A 20,399-nucleotide genomic window follows, 5' to 3' on the forward strand; every position below is an offset into this window, starting at 1 on the left:
ATTGCCATTTACATTTCATGCAAGATGTTTATGTTTCAGTCATTTTCACTTTACTCACTTGAGCCATATCTCGTAATTGTATATATTGTGTGCTTTTGATTTTGCTCAATTTTATGGTCTTAGGACCTTAAAATACTTAATAACAACAAAAACCTTAAAAAATATCTTGGTGGACTGTTGGACTTGATTTGAACTTTTGGACTTAGAATAGGCAATTTCCCTATGCTTTAAGGACTTGGCCAATTCCACTATTTGAGACTGAGCTATTCTTGGCCAATACCATTCATCTGATGCAAACCTTGAGTGCCCTTGGTTCAACTGTTATTTTGTCTCTATGCTTAAACTGTTATTTTGATCTTGTCATTCATATCTGATGATTGTTTCTATGAGTTTGCCATAAGAAATATTTCATCTGATACATTTTAAAGACATTGAAGACTACTTGATATTGGAGTGCTTGCTTGGATGTTATGGATATCTTTATTTTATGCCTTAGTATTTATATTGATTACTTGGATGTTGCTTATGCTTATTGCTTGCTTAAAAGTCCAAAGGAAATGGGCTTCTATCTGACATTCTTGTCCTGTGGATTGCTTCCCATTGGTCAGATCTTTTCAACTCTTAAGTTTTAAATTTTTGTCTAGGGTAGTCTCTTCATCTCCTCCCTTCTTTCTTAAAATTTAAAATATCTCCCCCCTTTTAAAAACCTTCTTTGTTTGTGTTTTCAACTTAGACATGTTTTAACGAGTAGAAACTTTGGCTTTACACCATTGGTTTTCAAAACATTTTCTTAATCAAATTTGTGAATGAACATAACCATATTGACTTTAATTTCAAAATGACAAAAATAACTAACAACCTCATCCAAGTCTTTGGCCTTTTTGTGCCTTTTTCTTTTAAGCTTTTGTTAAGACTAATTCACCAACTTCTTTGAAATTTTTACCACGAACTACGGGGTTTTTATCCCTCATTTTTATGTTGGTACATAGGCATAAGATCGAAGGTCTTGTCAAACACAAAAATATAATGAATGAATTCTTTTATCATCCCCCCATTCTATTTTTATCAAACATCTTTTTCAACTAAAACACTTGCACACAAAAAACGCTCCCTAGGAGTACCTAGGACACTTTGGATGCTAATACCTTCCCTATGTGTAACCAACCCTCTTACATGTAATCTATGACATTTTATTAGTCTTGATTTGAAAACTTCTTATCTTTGGGTTTTGTTCGTACTTTTTCCCTTTTCCTTTGGAAACAATAAAATCGCGGTGACGACTCTGATTTTTCACTGACGTTGGGTTTATCCATGGCTCGATGGTCACAAATGCATCGCTACATACCTCCATTCACTTCATGTGATATACTATTTCTTTGATCCAAATACATTATATCTCTGAGCTTCATTCAGTGTCTGCTTATGAACCGAAAGATGTTTGTCTTGACGCTAAACACTTAATTCCCTTTGTTTTTTGCCAGACCATATACAATGATACCATGCCTTAGGCCCATCACTTGTTGGTTCATTCCAATTTTACTCTTGGGTTCAGATTTCACCATTTTTGGAGTCAAACCATATTATCCTTTGGTTGAAACCATACTTGTATCACTCTTATTTTCACCTCCCCCATTAGTTCTATGAACTACGGAGCTCTGAATTCCTTATTGTACTATAAGGATACGTAGGCATGAGAGCCCTAATCCTCACCGAGCACTCTATCTATTCCATTCTTTTCCCTTATCCTTTCGCAAGTAATCTTTAGATATCACACACATCCGAGCAAAACAATCAAAATGATTCCCGTTGAGTATAACAGGCGTAAGGGGTATTAATACCTTCCCCTTGCATAACCGACTTCCTTACCCATTTTCTCTTTCCCCTGGGTTCTATCGATGTTTTCCCTTTTCTTCAGGAATAAATAAAGTTTGATGGTGACTCTGTTGTACCTTCGAGCGTGCGATACATTCAGGTATATTTCCGCCAACTTCACTATCCGAGAAATGTCGAAAAAGGTATTTCGTTTCATGATGCAGGTGTATCTTCAAAAGACATACTCAAGGACATCGAATAAGGTATTGATCAACCTAAGACGATGGAACCTGGGGAGGAGCAAAATAACTATCATGAAAAGGATAAGAAAGAAAGTCCAACAAAAAATGATGATCATCAAATCAATAACTCGGATACATTACAAATCAAATTATTAGGTACTTTGACAAAGACAAAAGTGGTAAGAACGTTGATGTCAAAATATTCTGTGGCACATTTTGCATTTGTTTCAACTTTCGTTCGAGAATTCCTTGTGAAGTGCATGTGCATCCTCTGTTATTGGTATGATGAGGTAATATCGTTTCAACTTTCGCTTTATAAGTAAGTCCTTTTTTTACCTATTTATTCTTCAAAGGTATATGATATACTTGGTGTATGATACATGTTATGAGTGTTCATTTCCAAAGATTTCAATTAATAACCACGATGTCTTTCTACTTCATATGTATTCTATGTTGTTAACATTTTATGCTTACATATGTGTGTTTGCATATTAATTGCTGACAAATCATGAAAAGTAATCATTTGCATTTGTCTCTAAAAAACTCTTCATGCATGTTTCAATTCGAGTCGTTCAAGGTCGACCCAAAACCTTATGTTTCAAATTTTTCACTTGTTGCACCTCATGTTTCGTATAGGTCGACTCATTAAATCAATTTTCATATTTTTTTTTTAATTTTATTTAGTATGTGTCGACATATGTATCGAGTGTGTCGACTCATGACATGTTTAGGTCGACACAATGTATCCAATAGGTCATCTCATAACGCATTTTATATCTTTTTTTTCATTCCTCATTATCTCTTCATACTTGCATCCAACACCACACCTCTTCATTTCTACTTGAATCTTGAAACTTTTCATTTGTCATAATCTCCTTCACTATACCTCTTAAATTCCTTCACCATAACTCATCCAATACTCCATTTACCAACATATCATTAAGCCTCCTCATTCAATCATCACACCCAATCATTATCCTCATTTTTCCTCTTCTATAAAACTCTCATCCTCACATCTTTCAAATCACACCCAAATCCTCCAAACTCCAAATTTGCATTCATTTTTAGGTTTCATTATCACCTTAGTGTGTTTAAGAATCTCTATCTCTGGTTTGGGTTTGTGGGTACTTATATATCCCTCAAACAACTTCATTCTTCTTTCACACATTCTATCAAACACTTACCATGCGAACTCTTTTTGAAAATTTCTTCATGGCACCAAAGATTGCAAGAAACAAGAGTTATCTCAAAGGTAAGGGAAAGGCTACCACATCCTCTATCGTTTCGGAAACTGCATTTTCGTTAATTTCTTCTACGTGTGTTCATGAATTTGAAGAGAAACACCAAAACTTCCTTGTTATGAAGCAGCGTGTTTGGAAACCTATTGTTGTTGGCTCCTTGTACATTTCAGAGGTTATTCGTCTTGTCGAGCATCAGAAAATCAACTACTTCTTGAAGCTTTCACAATATTACAATGAAGATCTCATTCGTGTATTCTACTTCGGGCTACACGATAGACGTGGCTCCACCTTCAAGTTCACAATAGGTAATACAATTTATTATTTTACTGATGATCTTTGGAAGTCACTGTTTGGAATTATTATTGTTAGTGCTGATGTTGAACCATTTGTGATTGATACCAACCTTTATCATGATTTTAAATGTAGCATTCATCTGAATGAGTTGCTTAAGTCTCCCTGGTCCGAAGACTGCATCGAAATCATAACAACCGATCAGTTGAAAATGGTTCCTCGCATTTTTCTCTAACTTATTTCTCATGTGTTACGCCCAAAGAATGGTGGTTACTCAAGGATTAACAATGCTGAAATCCACATGGTCTACATTCCTCTGAAATTTTTTGGATAAATTGGGAAATTTACTTTGTGTCCCGGATGTTTGCCATCAAAGAATGTAACAAAGGAACTTCCTTTTGTTATGTTTCTATAATTTCCAAAATCTTAAACTACTTTAACATATGGATTCCAAATCTTCAATATAGATCACCTGGTATGGCTCAAGAGTTCTCCCAGTGCACTTTAACCAATATGGGATTATTTTGGGATGAATACCTTCATGTGTATTATTTCCGTGTTAGCAAGATTGGTAAGGAAATCTATAACTTTGATGACCCTGATGAGTTTGTTGATGCTGTTGTTGAGCCATATGTGGTTGATGATCAACTTATTGGTATTCCTTATGGTGTTCCTCAAGATGATGCGAATATGCAAGATGTTGATCATGAGGATGGTCAAGGTAGCAAAATTGGTGTTGAATATGGAATTCAGTCTTCCATTATCAATATGCTTCAAAATATGTAGTTTAAGCAAGATGAGCGTGTCATGCTGCAAAAATGCCTGAGTGCATCGCGCGTTCGAAGATACATTAGCGTCGCCACCGAACTTTATTTATTCCAAAGGAAAGGGAAAATATCGATAAAACCCAAGGGGAAGAGAAAAAGGTTAAGGAAGTCGGTTATGCAATGGAAATGTATTAGTATCCCTCATATTCGTTATGCTCAACAGGAATCATTTTGATTATTCTTTGCGCGAATGAGTGTTATTATCTAAAGGTTACTTTTGAATGATAAAAGGAAAAAAAAATAAGTTTACTAATTAATGTGCTCGTCAAGGATTCAAACCCCCGTGCCTATGTATTCTCATAGTGCAATGACAAAATCATAGCTTTGTAGTTCGTGGTAGAAAATACGGATGTGTTGGTTGCTTTTAGTGAACAATTATAATCGTATCCTAGAAGTCTGTAGACGTTAGTTGATTATGATCCTTGTTTGGATGCTCTAAGCTTCTAGTATGACTGCTAAGGAATAGATTATAACAACTCTTTTATGAAATGAAATAAAATTGTTTAAGAAGGTTTGTGTGATAAAAAGAAAAAGAAATAGTTGTTTGAATTGAATTAAAAAAGAAAAAAGATGATTGAATCGAAAGTATTGTTGGGATGTTGTGAAAGTATTGTTTGAACCAGGAGTGTGTTGTTTGAATCCATAGAACAAATGTATTTGAACCAAAGAGTTTGTCGTTTAACCAATAGATGGTGATTACCCAATACAGAAGAGGTATGTTAACCAATAAGTGGTGATTAACCCATGAATGAGAATGTGGTATCTTAACCGATAGACAATGATTAACCAATGTATAAGGGGTATGTTAACCAAGAAGTGGTGATTAACCAATGAATGAGAATGTGGTATTTTAATCGATAAATGGTGATTAACCAATGCAGAAAGGGTATGTTACCAAGAAGTGTTGATTAACCCATGAATGAGAATGCAGTATTTTTTTAACCAATAAATGGTGATTAACCAATACAGAATGGGTATGTTAATGAAGAAGTGATTATTAACCCATGAATAAGAATATGGTATTTTAACCGATAGACGATGATTAACCAATGCAGAAATGGGTATGTTAATCAAGAAGTGGTGATTAACCCATGAATGAGAATGTGGTATTTTAATTAATAGACGATGATTAACCGATGCATAAAGGGTATGCTAACCAAGAGGTGGTGATCATCCCATGAATGAGAATATGGTATTTTAATCGATAAACAGTGATTAACCAATGCATAAAGGGTATGTTAACAAAGAAGGGGTGATTAACCCATGAATGAGAATTTGGTATTTTAATCGATAGACGATGATTAACCAATGCATAAAGGGTATGTTAACCAAGAAGTGGTGATTAACCCATGAAAATGTGTTTGGTTCAGAGATGGATATTTTAACCATAAAAAGGTGATTAATCCAAATGGAGGTATTTTAACCAAGAGAAGGTGATTAACCTCAAGAGTGTATAAGTGTCAAAAGGTAATGTGTTTGGTCCAAAGAGAACAATATTGTTGATGTTTATTGTTGAAGTGTTGGTCAACGGGGAAAACAACTTGAAATCTATTTGATTTGAATTGCACTAAAGTCTATGAACAGAGGTGAATACTTTGAATAACTAGGGCGTACATCCTGTACTCAAAGGTACTCAGAACAATGGTATGAATAATCCCTTTGATTCTTCTCCATTGCTTAAGGCTTGTGGCACACAATTTGCATCATAATTGACAGATGTCTGAAGGAAGAGTCTTCGTTTAGAAAAGGCAAGATCTGCTTGAATGGATAAAGCTCAACATGATCAGGTCTTATGTTCTGTCTCCAAGATCTTGGATGTGAAGTTTGACTTGATATTAACTTGATGGCTCAGGTGCAATGCAAGTATATTAATCTAATTCACTTAAGTGATCAAAGGGACCTATGATCACTTGAATGAATAGGTGTCCTAAGGGGATCATAAAAATATTTTGAAAGGAGGGACTAAATAGTCCTAAATTACAACTTAATTAATTGATCAAAAATAAATTTGATCAACTAATCAAATAAATGAAGGGGATCATGCTAAAAATTAAGTTAAGAATTGATTGAGATTAAGATATCATGAATAAAAGGTCAAAGGAAGTAAAGTGTCAAAATTAGTGCTAACAGGTAATGTTAATCCTAATCTACTTGCTAATTAGTGATTTTATTGCTAACCTAAAAAATTAAATCTACTTTAGAATTACTAAACATTATTAATTTTATTTACCTAATTAACAATTAAATGTTTTTTAATATATTAAAAAACTAAAAGAGTATGTTAAAAAATGAATGAGAAAAGAGTTAAATTCTGGGGGTGTCAGGAGTGAACAGGTGGTGTGCTTAGTGAAAGGATGTTGGGCCTGAAGCTTGAGGCCCATGGTCACTTATTGTTGGTTATTGTTTTTAGAATGGGGGTGTAAGTTGATAGTGGGAATGAATTTGAGGATGGGCGCAGGACCATGTATGATATGGCCCAAGGTCACTTTATTGTTTGGCTTGATTCAGAATTGGGTGCTTTGTTCAACCTTATACCAAATCCTTCTAGCTCTTTCTCATCGAGCACAATGAAAATGCAATGACATGTCCTTGCAGTACTAATAACCTGCCTTCCTCAACCCTTTCAATCCTCGGCACCCTCAATAATTCCAGGGAGATCCAGCAGCTGAACTTTGGCTCCACGACACGCAATCACACCTGAGATGTATGTCACAGTAGCAAACTCATAGGCAGCAACCTCTGAAAATGTCCCGGCCAAATTGTTCAGCAGAGTGGACTTGCCAATCTGAAGGGAAGCCCACAAGACCAACTCTTGCATCTCTACTCGCATAAGTTCCGTTTCTCTGTGATGAGCTACATAAATGATATACCATGGTGGGTGTCATGTAGCTACAAGCCATGGAGTTGTTGATCTATCACCTATATTGTTCACCTAGAACTGTAAGCCTCGAATGTCTTGTTCCTAGCCTGAGACTGAGATACATGCAGACATTGACATCTGTAATATCTAGTTGCTACAAGGAAGGGTTCGTTTTAGTCTCTCTGTTATTCTATGTTATCATTGTTGTCTTTGATGTGTGGTGAACAGTTTCTCTCACTGTTCCAAAAAGCATTGACAGAACTTTGTTGTGCTTGATTGTGACCGGGTAAACCGTATAGCCAAATTCAAATGCACCCTGCAAGTTACTTCGAGAAATATGAGGAGAGGATTGTTGTCAGGGGTCCTTCGCACCTTCGCTCCTGATCGATTGAACCGGATACGTTCTACATCCTCCAAAATGGCACTTCATAACAGTCCAAGACATCCAGGATGCTGCTACATCACAACGGCAAAAGCAATCATCTATTCTAAGATGACGGAATCTGTCATGGAAGTGGGATTGGCCATAAAAACTGTTTGGGTCGCCTGCTGGACCTTGGTCCATGATGCTTGACAACCCCAATTCAGGATACGATAAAGGAACTGCACATCATCTCTACTCAAGACCTCTCAACTTGTATTGTTATTTCAATATGAAGGTGCTAGAACAAATATGTGGCGATGGTTATGGTGGGACTTGGGGTAGAGTATTTGATTCGGATTCAGGTTCGGTTCATCACTGAATCGTGGTCATGTCTCAATTCTGGTTTGGATTGCGGTTTCGACTTGGTTTGTGCTTCGGTTCTAAAGTAGTTACAAATGAGTGTTTATGAAAAACAATAGTAGGATGAGCAGAAAGTTAGTGTTTCCAATGTTAAAGTATGAAATCTTAAGGTGTGCCATGTAACTAAATATGCTATATAATGCTAAAGTCAATTCCTATTGGTTACTACCTCTTGGTGGCAATTTGCTAAAGTCTACTATGCTACAAAAGTCAATTGCCAAGGAGTTGGAAAAATTATATATGTGCACAATGCCCCACTTAAAAATGGTTTGACAACTTGAGATTGAAGGAGATTTATGAAGTGGTGATTGCTAAAAATAACACATTTGGAAGTCACTAGTTAGTGTTTGGGGACTTATGTTCTAGATTATGTTAGAAATTATTATATTGATTTTTATACTACTTGAATCTGGATTTTTTTGGTTTGTTTATGGTTTGAAGGGAGTTTGGGATATGGACATGAATCAATTTGGATTTTTCGATTTGCTTAGGATATGAATAATTACGGGGTTGTTTTAGATAATGAATAGCTTGTTAGTATCAAAATTCACTAATTCTCTCTATGGTGCATGATTAAATTAGAAGAAATGAGAAGGAGGAAAGAACCATAATTATCGTATTTATCACAAACAAGACAAAGAAAGTTCAAGAATGATAAATATGCAACGAATCGGAAAGAAGTTTAAGGCTTACCAACGGAGGGGAGGATTCCTCCGGTTATTGTTACAAATAATCACTGGTGAATTCATCAAAAAGAAACCCGAAAAACTTAAAAGTAAGCTCCGTTAATTCAATTCATTTGCTGGATAATTATGGTTGAATATAAATGATGAATGTAGAAGATGAATCTTGAATATAGAATATGCTTGAATCTTGATGAACTTTGAATGATGATTATTGATGATAATGCTAGAATTGATGAATTTTGGATGATGATTGTTGATGATAATGCTTGAATTGATGCTCTAGATGATGATTGTAGTTAATAGTGCTTGAATTGTTGAATGCTTGATTGATGGTTTGTTGAAATTTGATTGTGGCTAAGTTCCACCAAATTTAGAACTTCAATGTGAAGTTCTAGAAGGTGATGAATATGAACTTTGGTGATGGTGTGAGAGTGAAGGAAAAAGAGAGAACTTGAGAAAAATGGTGGAAAAATGGTTAAAGGGGTTAAGTTAGTTAGTATAGTTTTTTTGAGTTAGGTTAGTCAAGTCCCAAAATTGTGAAAAATGACATGTTTATGTAGGCTTTGCAAGTGAATGAACACCATTGGATTGTGATCCAAGTAATGAGTTTATCAATGGTTGGAAATTAGTTTAGGCTTTAGTTGAGGATCATCAATTTTAACCCTTGGATTGATTGTTAAGAATGGTCAGGATTGAACGAAAATTTGATTGAAAATGGAAGTTAGAATTTATGTTAATTTGGTAGTTTTATGTTAGTTTGATAGTTATGGTAGTTAAGGGTTAATTGTGTAATATAATGATTGTGGATGCATAGGTAGTTAGAGACAAATGGTATTTGGTTTTTACAAAAGTACCAAGTTGGAATGTAAGATAAATGGTCATTAGTAATAAACTTGAACTTAAATTCTTTTGGCTTGATTTTTCTTACCATTTTTTTCTTGAGTTCTAGCTGAATTATCCCATGATTTTAAGTGCTTTTGAGAAGTGATTTTATGTTGAAAATAAGCACTTTTGAATGGTGTAAACCTATGAATCAAATTCTGAATTTTTGGGCATGAATCAATGTTGGAAAGTGTTGAAAAAACAAGTATTGAGATTACTACATAGGGCAGAATATTTCTTGAGTTTTTCATGAGTTTTCCATGATTTTTTGATGATTTAACTTCATGATATGAATGTCTAACTTGGTGTAACTTCTTACTTGTAGCAAAGTGAGCATTTCGGTGAAATAATGAGCTTGAAACAACATTGGAAAGTGTAGACCAAACCATGGAAGTGAAGTTTGATGGAAGATAGAATTTGTTGGAAATTAGCATGAAGCATAATCATGACATAAGTCATTTTTATGAATGGTGATGAATGCCTTGATTAAATGCTTGTAGAATAGGTCTAACAAAATCCAGGACTCAAAACCGAGTCAATGATTGACAATTGACAAAAAGTTAACAGTTGACCAAAAAATCAATTGTTTGACCAAAAAGTCAATTATTTGACCAAAAGATATAGTATTTTACCCACTTTCCTTGTGATACACTATTTTGATTTGTATCTCAAGAAATATGTATTGTACCATGAATTTCCAATAAATGAATGAAATCTTCTTTTTATTCCAACTTTGCCTTTTTCTTTAAATTCAAGCAAACCTCTGAATTAAGTGACAATCATTCCAATCCCCATGCTGACCATGAATCTAAAATAAAGAGATGGTCCACACCATAAGTAACATGGGAAATAAACTCGAATAATTACCACATAATATATGTAACACCCCGAGTTCAATCATTTGAATTAATCGAATTATTTAAGATTTTATTCGAATTGGTTGGCATGTTAAATTATGTGTGATGTAGTTGTGGGGTAAGTGTCCTTGAAGTAGGAGTATAAGGAAAGTATGAGTTGGCCAATGGTGTTTAGAATTTAAAGGGTTTTTAAAATAATATTTATTTTTGAATTAATTAAAATAATGAGGGAATTAGATGTATAGAGGAAGTGGGGGAAAGGTTGAGAATAAGGAAAATATGGAGGGTATAATGGGGAAGCAATGATAAGTTGGAGGGTACAAGGGGAAGAGTCTATTTTGGAAGGAAATAAGTCTGGAAACAAAATAGAAAATTGAGAACCTAGAGAGTCAGAACGTGCTTTAGAGAGTTGGATCAAAAGAGACAAAGAGGAAGAGCAAAGGCTTAAGGTGTAAGAACTCTAGGAACAAAGGGATTTTGCTGGAAGTCAGATAAGGGGGGATATGTGCTTCTTTAATGGGTGTTAGATCATGTGGGGTAGATGGAAGGAATCCTTAACCTTCTTAGGATTCAGTATTGTAGATTTCAATTCTGATGTTGTGTTATCACTTTTGATTGTAGGATGAATTAGGGTGAAATTTGTGTGTTGTATGTATGTATATGTTATTTTGATGTTGTTGATCATGATATACCATTGATTGATGTTTGAAGGTTTTTAATCTTGATTATGTTATTGGTGATTTAAAGATGATGAGTATGATGATGTGTTGTAGCATAATGTTGACTCTTGAAAACTATGGAGTAGATGATGAATTAGAAAGTTATAACCATAGAAAAATGAGTTTTATTTTATCGATTTTCATAGTATGAGTTTTTGGCATATGAGGGAGTGTTTAGATGGTCAAAAAACTGATTTTTGGAAAATTTTGCAGTATGTGTTGGCCTATGAAGGTCATATGTCGACCTATGAAGGTCATGTATCGACCTATAAAGGTTATGCGTCGACACATGCAAGCGACATATGAGTCAGAACGTACATGCTTTAAAAATGCAGCACATGTGCCGACCTGTAATTTGTATATGTCGACACATAGGCAAAATTTTCTTCTATGGATCGTATGCGTCGACACATACACTATTTTTTCGCTTAAAAACTTATTTTTTTCAGCACAAAACCTTTTCTAATGTGTTTCAAAAGGCTTATAGGCTTCCTAAGGCTAAGTTACACTCATAGTAGTCAATTGTCAATCCTAAAGAGGTTTATGATGATTTGTTTGGTTAGTTAATGAGTCGTTACATTGAATACGATGATGTGTTGTTGTTTTTGGGTAAAGTGATATGAATGAATGCCTTGTAACAATGTGTGATAAGTTGTTGCTGTTTATTGATGTTAATAACATTATAACATGAATTGATGATTGCATGAAGAATGATGTGATACATGAATGATGAGATGCGTGTGGGGGATCCTTTATGGTGAACCTTGTGGTGTTAATGCATGTTATTTGAGAGTCACACATCATGATGTATGGATTTCGGTCCATTTTTAGTGAGCCTCGACCCTATGGTGATGGATTAGGTGCAAGTAGTTAATTTCTATTTTGAGGGATTAGTGAAGCGTTACCTATGGTGATGGTAGTGATTTTGGTGTGCTCCGGTTTCAAGAGGGAATCGATCATATGGTTGGGATCCTGGAGTAAGATGAACTTGAGTGTTCATATTTGGTACCACATGCATGTCGAGTTGGTGTTAAGTACATTGCATAAGTGTTGCATTGTGTTGATTGTTGATAACGTGTTATTGGATGAGAATACTCAGTATGTTGGTGTTGATTGAGCATTGTGTATGTTGATGTTATGCAATAATTTAATTCCACTTGTTTTCACCATTAATTATTGAAGAGAATTCTCACCCTTTCTGTTTGAATGTTACCTTTACATGGGCAACGTGCAAATACTCAGGAGTAATTTTGCTACAGTAAGTGGAAGGTAGCTCTTGGAGTGGCTTCATGTAGTTGTCATTTATTTTAGTAGGGTCTTTCTTTAGTCAATGTAACATCGGGATGGGAACATTTTGTTTTAATTTCTTTTGTCTTAGTGAATTTGTCATTGTGTTTCGATTAGGTTTAAATGGTGATGATTTGAACATCACGATATTTGTTATTGCATTATAAAGTCTGAAGTTTTGAGATTTAATACCTTGAATTACAATAATAAATTATTTGATTGATTCCGCTGGAATGATACCCTAAGTGAAGGTGAGCAGGCGATGAGAAGTGTTGTGTGATATATTTTGCAACCCGTGTTACGGAGCAGGGTTGATTTTGGATGTGTGTGACACCCTTTTAGTCGTATTATCAATTAAATTATGCATTAAAGTTATGTGTCGGGTTTAGGGTGTTACAATATCCTCTTTGAAAGTCCACTTAAATTGAATAAATTAATTATTCCCGAACCTTTGGCCTAAATTTGTTATAATATGCAAATGTCAATGAATGACCTAAATGCATGACCAAATAGACAAATATATGGAAATGAACAAAACCATAAGCCAGGTGGGTTGGATAAGGAGGTAGGGAAAATTTTGGGGTATGACAGAACGCTACGAGGAGGATTGTCGGAGGTGAGATGCTTTTGAGCCAGCTCAAGTGGAAATATTTTGTCTCATTCAAGAGCATATGACAATACAAGACACCAACTTTGAAGCTTTTGCCTCTTATGTGACTGAAAAGCTTGTCTCTATGTGCAATGAGATGGATTCTAATCATGATGCCACAATTTCCAAGATAAATCACATGATTTCTGTTTAAAATGAGAATCACTACCACTATGCAATTCTACCGAGAGATGTGTGATTTCTTGGATCATCACTTTGGAAATGATGGACAAGGTTGGCATCATGGTGTGAGGCCAATGCCTAGAGGTCATTGAGGACGTTGAAGTGATGAACTTTTATGTCTTTGGGTCAAACCTCTTTTGAAGAAATTCTATCATGCATTTCATGTTTTGAGTCATCATGCATTTTGTGTTTTATTTTGTTTTGTTTTGTTTTTAAGCTTATGTCTTGACAATTTTATCACTTGTTTGATGTAATAGAACGGTTATCTGTATTTTCTTTCGGATGACAATATTATAATGTTGTTTAAATTTCCTTTTTATTTATGTTTAAGTAATTCAATTTGTGTAACTTCATGTATGTAGTGTATGTGAGTGCATGCTCTTTCTTTGCAAACGCCTCTGTGTGATCTTTGTATATGGTATATGTGATATGTTGTATATATGTGATATTTCTAATGGCTTGCTTTGTCTCTTTTTGATGTTGTCAAAGGGGGAGAAGCATATGCAAGCTATGATGCACACATTCAGGGTAGCCTTCATGAAGACATCAAATGCATCGTCACAAGTTTTTTCATCATAAAAAAGGGGAGTATGTGAGTACACCTTCCTATTAGAAATGTTTTGTATGATGTCAAAACTAGAAAATTTTAGCATTTTGTATATTAGACGATATTCTATGAGTCTAAATGCGCATCTTAGTATTAGGAAACTTAGGAATGGTTTAGGAAAGGTTCCATGCATTAGAAACATGTTTTTATGTGTAAAATAGGTCTTTGTGTCGACACATACATTCTATGAGTCGACACATGTGGATAATTTTTAAAGGTTGTAGCTTATGTAATGCATGAGTCAACACATAAAGCACTTCAAGTCAACACATAGAAGAAAAACGCTCCTATGAATCGACACATACAAGTTATAAGTCGACACATGTGGTTCAATTTTAAAGCCTGTAGCTTCTGTTTGATGTGCCGACTGTGGAGGGGTTTCAAGTCAACACATAGAAGAAAATTTTCACCTATGAGTCGACACATGACCTATACAGGTCGACACATGCATCGAATGTGTCGATACATGACTTATAGAGGTCGACACATGCATTAAAAATATTGAAAATTTTGCATTTTTTCTAAACCTCTTGCTATCCTTTTTGTCTCCAACTTACACACATATATATACATCATACATGCATCAATTTACATAAGAAGAAACTGTAGCTGGGTATTCGTTACCATTAGAGATATTGACTAAATCTAAGGTAAACCATACAAGTCGAGTCTCCACCTCACTTCAATTTATCCAAAGGAATGGTTAGAAAGCGAACAAAAACCTAAAAGTTTTATCGAATCAAAAACTAGTAAAAATGTCAGAGATCGGGGTAAGGGGGTTGGTTATTGTTGGTATAGGGATAGAGTATCGGGATTTGTTATCGTCTCCACAGGGATTATGTGATATTGCCGCCGTTCGACAGTTGTTAAGTTCTTAACTTATAGTAACAAGGGGGTTTTAGTTTTCGGTTACGGTAGCTTGCATAAAAAGTAAGAAATTGCAATAAAAGTTTTGGTTTTATGATTTGAGAAAGATTGTCAAAGTTAGGGTTCGACGATCACTTTGCATGCATATGTTCGATCAAACAAAACTCATAAACTCCATTAGATGATAAACACATTCACAAAATCCTCCCAATGTGTTTATTTCTAACACACATTGTGGGTTTTTCCCATTTTGATCCATTGTTGATTTCTCACACAATCTATCAAAATGACAACTTTTAGGTTCAACTTTTTAGTGAACAAACTCATTCAAGACTATCTCTAGCTAAAGAACAAGGATGGATGAAAATCTAGGTCAAGAGTTGGAAAACACCTTTCAATAATAAACCAACACAAAGAGTTATCAATAAAACAAGGTTTTCACCATACATTCATCATCAAAGAGTTTACAAATGAAGATCAACCCATATACATACAAAGCTTATGATCATCTACATCTAAACTTGACAAAATGAAAGACTTAGCTACTCATTTTCATGGTAGCTTGAACAACAAGTTTCGGACGAAGGTTGATCAACATCTGAGTCGAAGAATTGAGATTGGATGGGAATCCACCTTCTTTTTGTAAAATATTGTCAAGAGAAGAAGAAGAATGAGAAATGGGGTTTCTAGGTCACAAAAATCACCTCTAAGCAAAAAACAAGTAAAAAGATGATAAAAAAAAGATATGTTCCAAAAAGTAGCCCATACTACTTATAGAAATGGTTGCTGAGCTGTCATGCTCGCTAGGCGAGCAGAATGGTTCGCCTAGCGAGCCCCAAAATAAGTCACCAGAAGAGCCTGCGTCCAGAGGAATCATCCCAGACCAGTTTGCATTTGTTCGCTAGGCGAACAATCCTTCGCTAGGCGAAGCCCTCGCTTCTCTCATTCGCTCCAGCGAGTCTTGATGTTTTTGCTACTGGAATTGTTCGCTACCTGCTCGTTGGATGCTCGCCTAGCGAATACTTAGCTACTTCCCTCGCCATAGCGAGTTTTGATCTTTTTGCTACTGGAATTGTTTGCTACTTGCTCGCTGGATGCTCGCCTAGCGAGTTTTGATCTTTTTGGTTCTGTCCAAGTCTGGGAGTGTTCGCTGGCATCTCGCTGCGTGCTCGCCTAGCGAGTACTTCGCTACCTCACTCGCCTAGCGAACTTGCTTATGTTTGCTTTCTTTCTTGGTTCCTTTGCCATCTTTCTTGTGCCTTAGTTTTCTACTCTTTCATGCCTGATTCCTGCACAATAACACACAAATTAAAGGTACCAAGATCATTTCACATAGTATTGTAAATCAACAAAAGCAAGGGCGATTTCGAACACTTTTTCGACAAAAAGGAGTGAAAGATGCCCACATTTGATAGCTCAAATAAGAAAACTTGGGCATCTAACAACTCTCCCCAACTAGATTCTTGCTTGCCCTCAAGCAAAGTATGCCTCTTGAAGGACAAAAGGATTTGCTTAAAGAAAAAGATTTCTCTGAAATCGGATAAAATGGCTCAAACACAAGAGAATCAACCAGACACAAGTTCCCAATGGTTAGAATAACACAATACACAAGAACTAAAGCCTTATAGCAATGCAAAACATGTATCAATCCACAACAATGTTATCCTAAATGAATCACCCTATCTCTCCTCTTCGAATAAGGATTGAAGAAATTACGCGTTTGCAATCGCGGGGACAATTTCACTCTCCAACAAACAATGCAAAAGTCAATTCAATTCATACAATGTCTAACAATTATAAATGAAAATGCGGAAGCACGAAGATCACTAAGGTCTTTTCCGGTTGTAGCTTGGTCAGGTTTACAAACAAGGGTCATATCTAAGGCCATTGAAAACGAACTTGCCGATGCAAAAGAGACATTCACTATACAAGCTATTCACACATCTCAACTTCGTTCCACTTGTTTCTCATTTGAAACCTTCATAACTCTTATTTCACAACTCAATTTTGTTTTTCACTATTTTTCTTCCAAGCAAGCATTCATTTTCATTTTCTTTTTTTTTCACATCGTATTCACAAAACAAATGTTTCTCTTTTCTAACTTTTTTTTCAATGCTTGCTCGGTTATTCAAGAGTTGTGGCACCTACCGATTCTCATTTTTGTTCTCCCCAACTTATCTTTTACTCACCCCAAGTGAATGCTCTTGACTTTTTACGGCAAAAGAACAATTATCAAAAATTTCAGGGTTTCAAGAAAAAAGACTTTGACGTCTCGCCTTATTTCAAGCTGAGATTCAACTATTTAAGCTCAAAGGGGTTCACGAATACTCTCTGCTCACGGGTAAGTTGTATTTGGAACTGGTTGTGCTCGAAAGAAAACAAGCGCCTTGATCATTTCTAATTGCTTCCACAAATTCACAATAATAAAAGACAAAGCATGAATCAAATGAATCAACACAGTTTATTAGAATCCAACATTTTAGTGTACAATGGAGGTTTCCTCACAATTTGTGGTTCTAAGCCCTAGGTGAATCATTCATTCAATTATGGTGCAAAAAGAACAATATTCAATTACGAAAAGAGTAAAGTTCTTAATGCATTCTAAAATTCTAACCGGAGGTAACCATGTACCTTAGCATTATTCGCTTGTTTATTTTTATCATCGCCATCCAAGCTCGGATGCACCTTCATTGGATACTTCTTTGAGGAGCAACCAATCTAGAAGGTTTGACCCTCAATAACCAAAAAATTATTAAACAAAAGAAATTCAAACCAAACACAATAATTTAAAACATAAACAACAACCATTACTTCAAAATGATAAAAATGTGCGTGGGGGACAAAACACCCCAAAAAGTACATAACCAAAATACCAAATATCTGAAAATACAAGAAAATAAAACGTAACATAAAAAAAACTTAGTCCTCATAGGACTCAGAACTCTCTTCACTACCGGCCTCAGAACCGGAACCATCATCATCACCATCATCATCATCTTCATCATCATCAGCATCATCAGCGCCACCAGAACCATCAGCACCAAAAGCACCAGCACCCGCCCCCTCTCCGAAAACAGGCCTGTCCTCAGGCCAACTAGCATGTTGCAGGAACTGCTCACGCGTCATCATAGGATGCTCTCCAGAAGGGTCATGTACCTGCAACTGTAATAAGTGCATAGAGTCATGTATATCAATCATGGCGCGCTGAGCGCCGCCATCCAATCCCAATTGTAATTGCAAACAGCTTGCTGGAAAGGATCAAACCCCTGAGAAAAAGCACCAGGACCATCAGCATCCCCGGTATCATCAGCAGTTGTACTACCTCGGAAGTTCTTCGGCTTACAGTACTTGGCCACATATCGATCGTCGATTGCGGACGGAATCCTTACCTGACTGCGGGAGGGTAGCTTCACCCTCGACTGTTGGCACAAAGCCATGATGAGACAAGGAAAAGCAAGGGTGCAGTTAACTCGCGCCCCCGACTTCAGCCCGCTCTCAACCACGGACTTCATTTCAATCGCAATCATTCGCGCCACATCGATCTGTACATTAGTTAGAATACAGTGGACCAAGTGTGCCACTGGGATCGGCACGGTCGACGTGTGTGACTTGGGCTTAATGTTAGTCAAAACCAGCATCAAGATCAGTTGAGCCAAGGGAATCATATCCTCCCGATGGTACCTCACAGGAACCCCAGATGGGTTCACCTCAACCGGCTTTCCCTCAAACAACAGGGCCACAGAAATAGTATCAGTGTCCCTGTGGAGCCTCAGATCTCTGTGGTATGCATCCCTCTCATTAACTCCCAGATGGAGCGGTTCACCAAGCACTCGGTTAATAGCATCCCTATCAAAAGCGACCTGACGTCCTGACACTCTTGTAGTCCAAGTGAAAGGCTTGTCGTCATTTGGCAGCGCGTTCGCATAGAACTCGCGCACTATCTCAATATCATAGCTTTCGGGTGGAGAGATCAACTTGTCCCATTTCTTGCTATTTATCAACCCTGCAAATGTCCGATATTTGCCTTGTGGGTTGATCAAAAACCTCTTCTCAGGTAAGATTTTCCTTTTCTCCAACGCCACATAACGCGCGGCTTGCTTCGCCCCAATGAATTTATCGGTGTCAAATTGAATTGGCACAGTGCGGGAAGTGCTCCCGACCTTTCTCTTTTTTGAAGCACTTGACCTGGATGCCATCTGTAAAATCATAGAAAAGAAACGCCACACAACCACAAAACAAATTAGAGATCAAAACAGAAAAACCAGATACTATCATGGTCGCTACAGCTTCGCTTAGCGAGGACCCAATGAAGATTCGCTACGGGTTCGCTTAGCGAAGTGACAACGAATGCTCGCCACAGATTCACCTAGCGAAGATGCTAGCGAATGTTACGGGATTCTGAGTTCTCCACTGTTTAACAATCCAATTTCAGAAAACCCAAAGTCTAATGATACCCATTCCAGAAACAAAGTAATTTAACATGCTAGGAATCGTTCTAAACATACATGCAAACCTAAAATTTAACCCAATCTCCCAATCTCCCAATTTCAACCCTAATGACTCATTCTTCAGAATTTACAACATTGAAAGCACAAAGGAATGGAGACAGAACAAACCTGATTGAAGAGGTTGATTGATTCTGAAATGCAACAGTTAGGGTTTGCACAAGGATGATTCTCAAAGTTTTTGTGTGAGATGGAAGTGAAAAGTGTGAAAGTGAGAGTGAGTTCGTGGCAGTTCAGACTAAAACAAAATAAATGGGTTTTGGGCCTAAATTAGTGGCCCTCTGAAAAATAAAATAAAGTTCTGTTACGCAACGTTCGCCTAGCGAAGAGCTAGCGAACGGCTCGCTACTGTCTTCGCCTAGCGAGCAGCTAGCGAACATGACAGGATCTTGTTTTTTTCAAAACAACACTGCACAACACAATTCAGCAAGGTTCCACCAATTTGAACACCAATACCACACAACACAAAGCTGTAAATACTTATAATGTTAGGGTGCCTCCCAACAAGCGTTTGTCTAACGTCGGATAAGCTCGACGGTTCGAGATGCTCACAGAGGAGCATCCAAGCAGATTGCACAGCTCTCGCGATCCATAAGACCGCCAAGATAAATCTTCAAACGTTGGCCGTTAACCGTCCAACTATCTTTCTTCTCCAAGTCCTCAATGAAAACAACTCCATACTCTTTGACTTCTTTGACACGATATGGCCTGGACCATTTAGATTTCAATTTTCCGGGGAATAGCCTCAACCTAGAATTGAACAAAAGGACCAACTGTCCGGGCACAAATTCCTTCTTCCTAAGCTTTTTGTGATGATACTCTTTCACCTTTTCTTTGTACAACCAACTCGAGTGATATGCAACATTGTGCATTTCTTCTAACTCAAGAAATTGCACTTTTCTTTTTTCACCGGCCAAACCCTTATCAAAGTTCAATAATTTTAGAGCCCACAAAGCTTTGTGCTCCAATTCGACCGGCAAATGGCAAGTCTTACCAAATACCAATTGAAAAGGAGTTAGCCCAATTGGAGCTTTAAAAGCGGTACGGTATGCCCATAAAGCTTCATCCAACTTTTGCGACCACTCTTTTTTAGAATTCGA

This window comes from Lathyrus oleraceus, chromosome 5, assembly GCF_024323335.1.
Source record: "Lathyrus oleraceus cultivar Zhongwan6 chromosome 5, CAAS_Psat_ZW6_1.0, whole genome shotgun sequence".
NCBI classification, from domain to species: domain Eukaryota; kingdom Viridiplantae; phylum Streptophyta; class Magnoliopsida; order Fabales; family Fabaceae; genus Lathyrus; species Lathyrus oleraceus.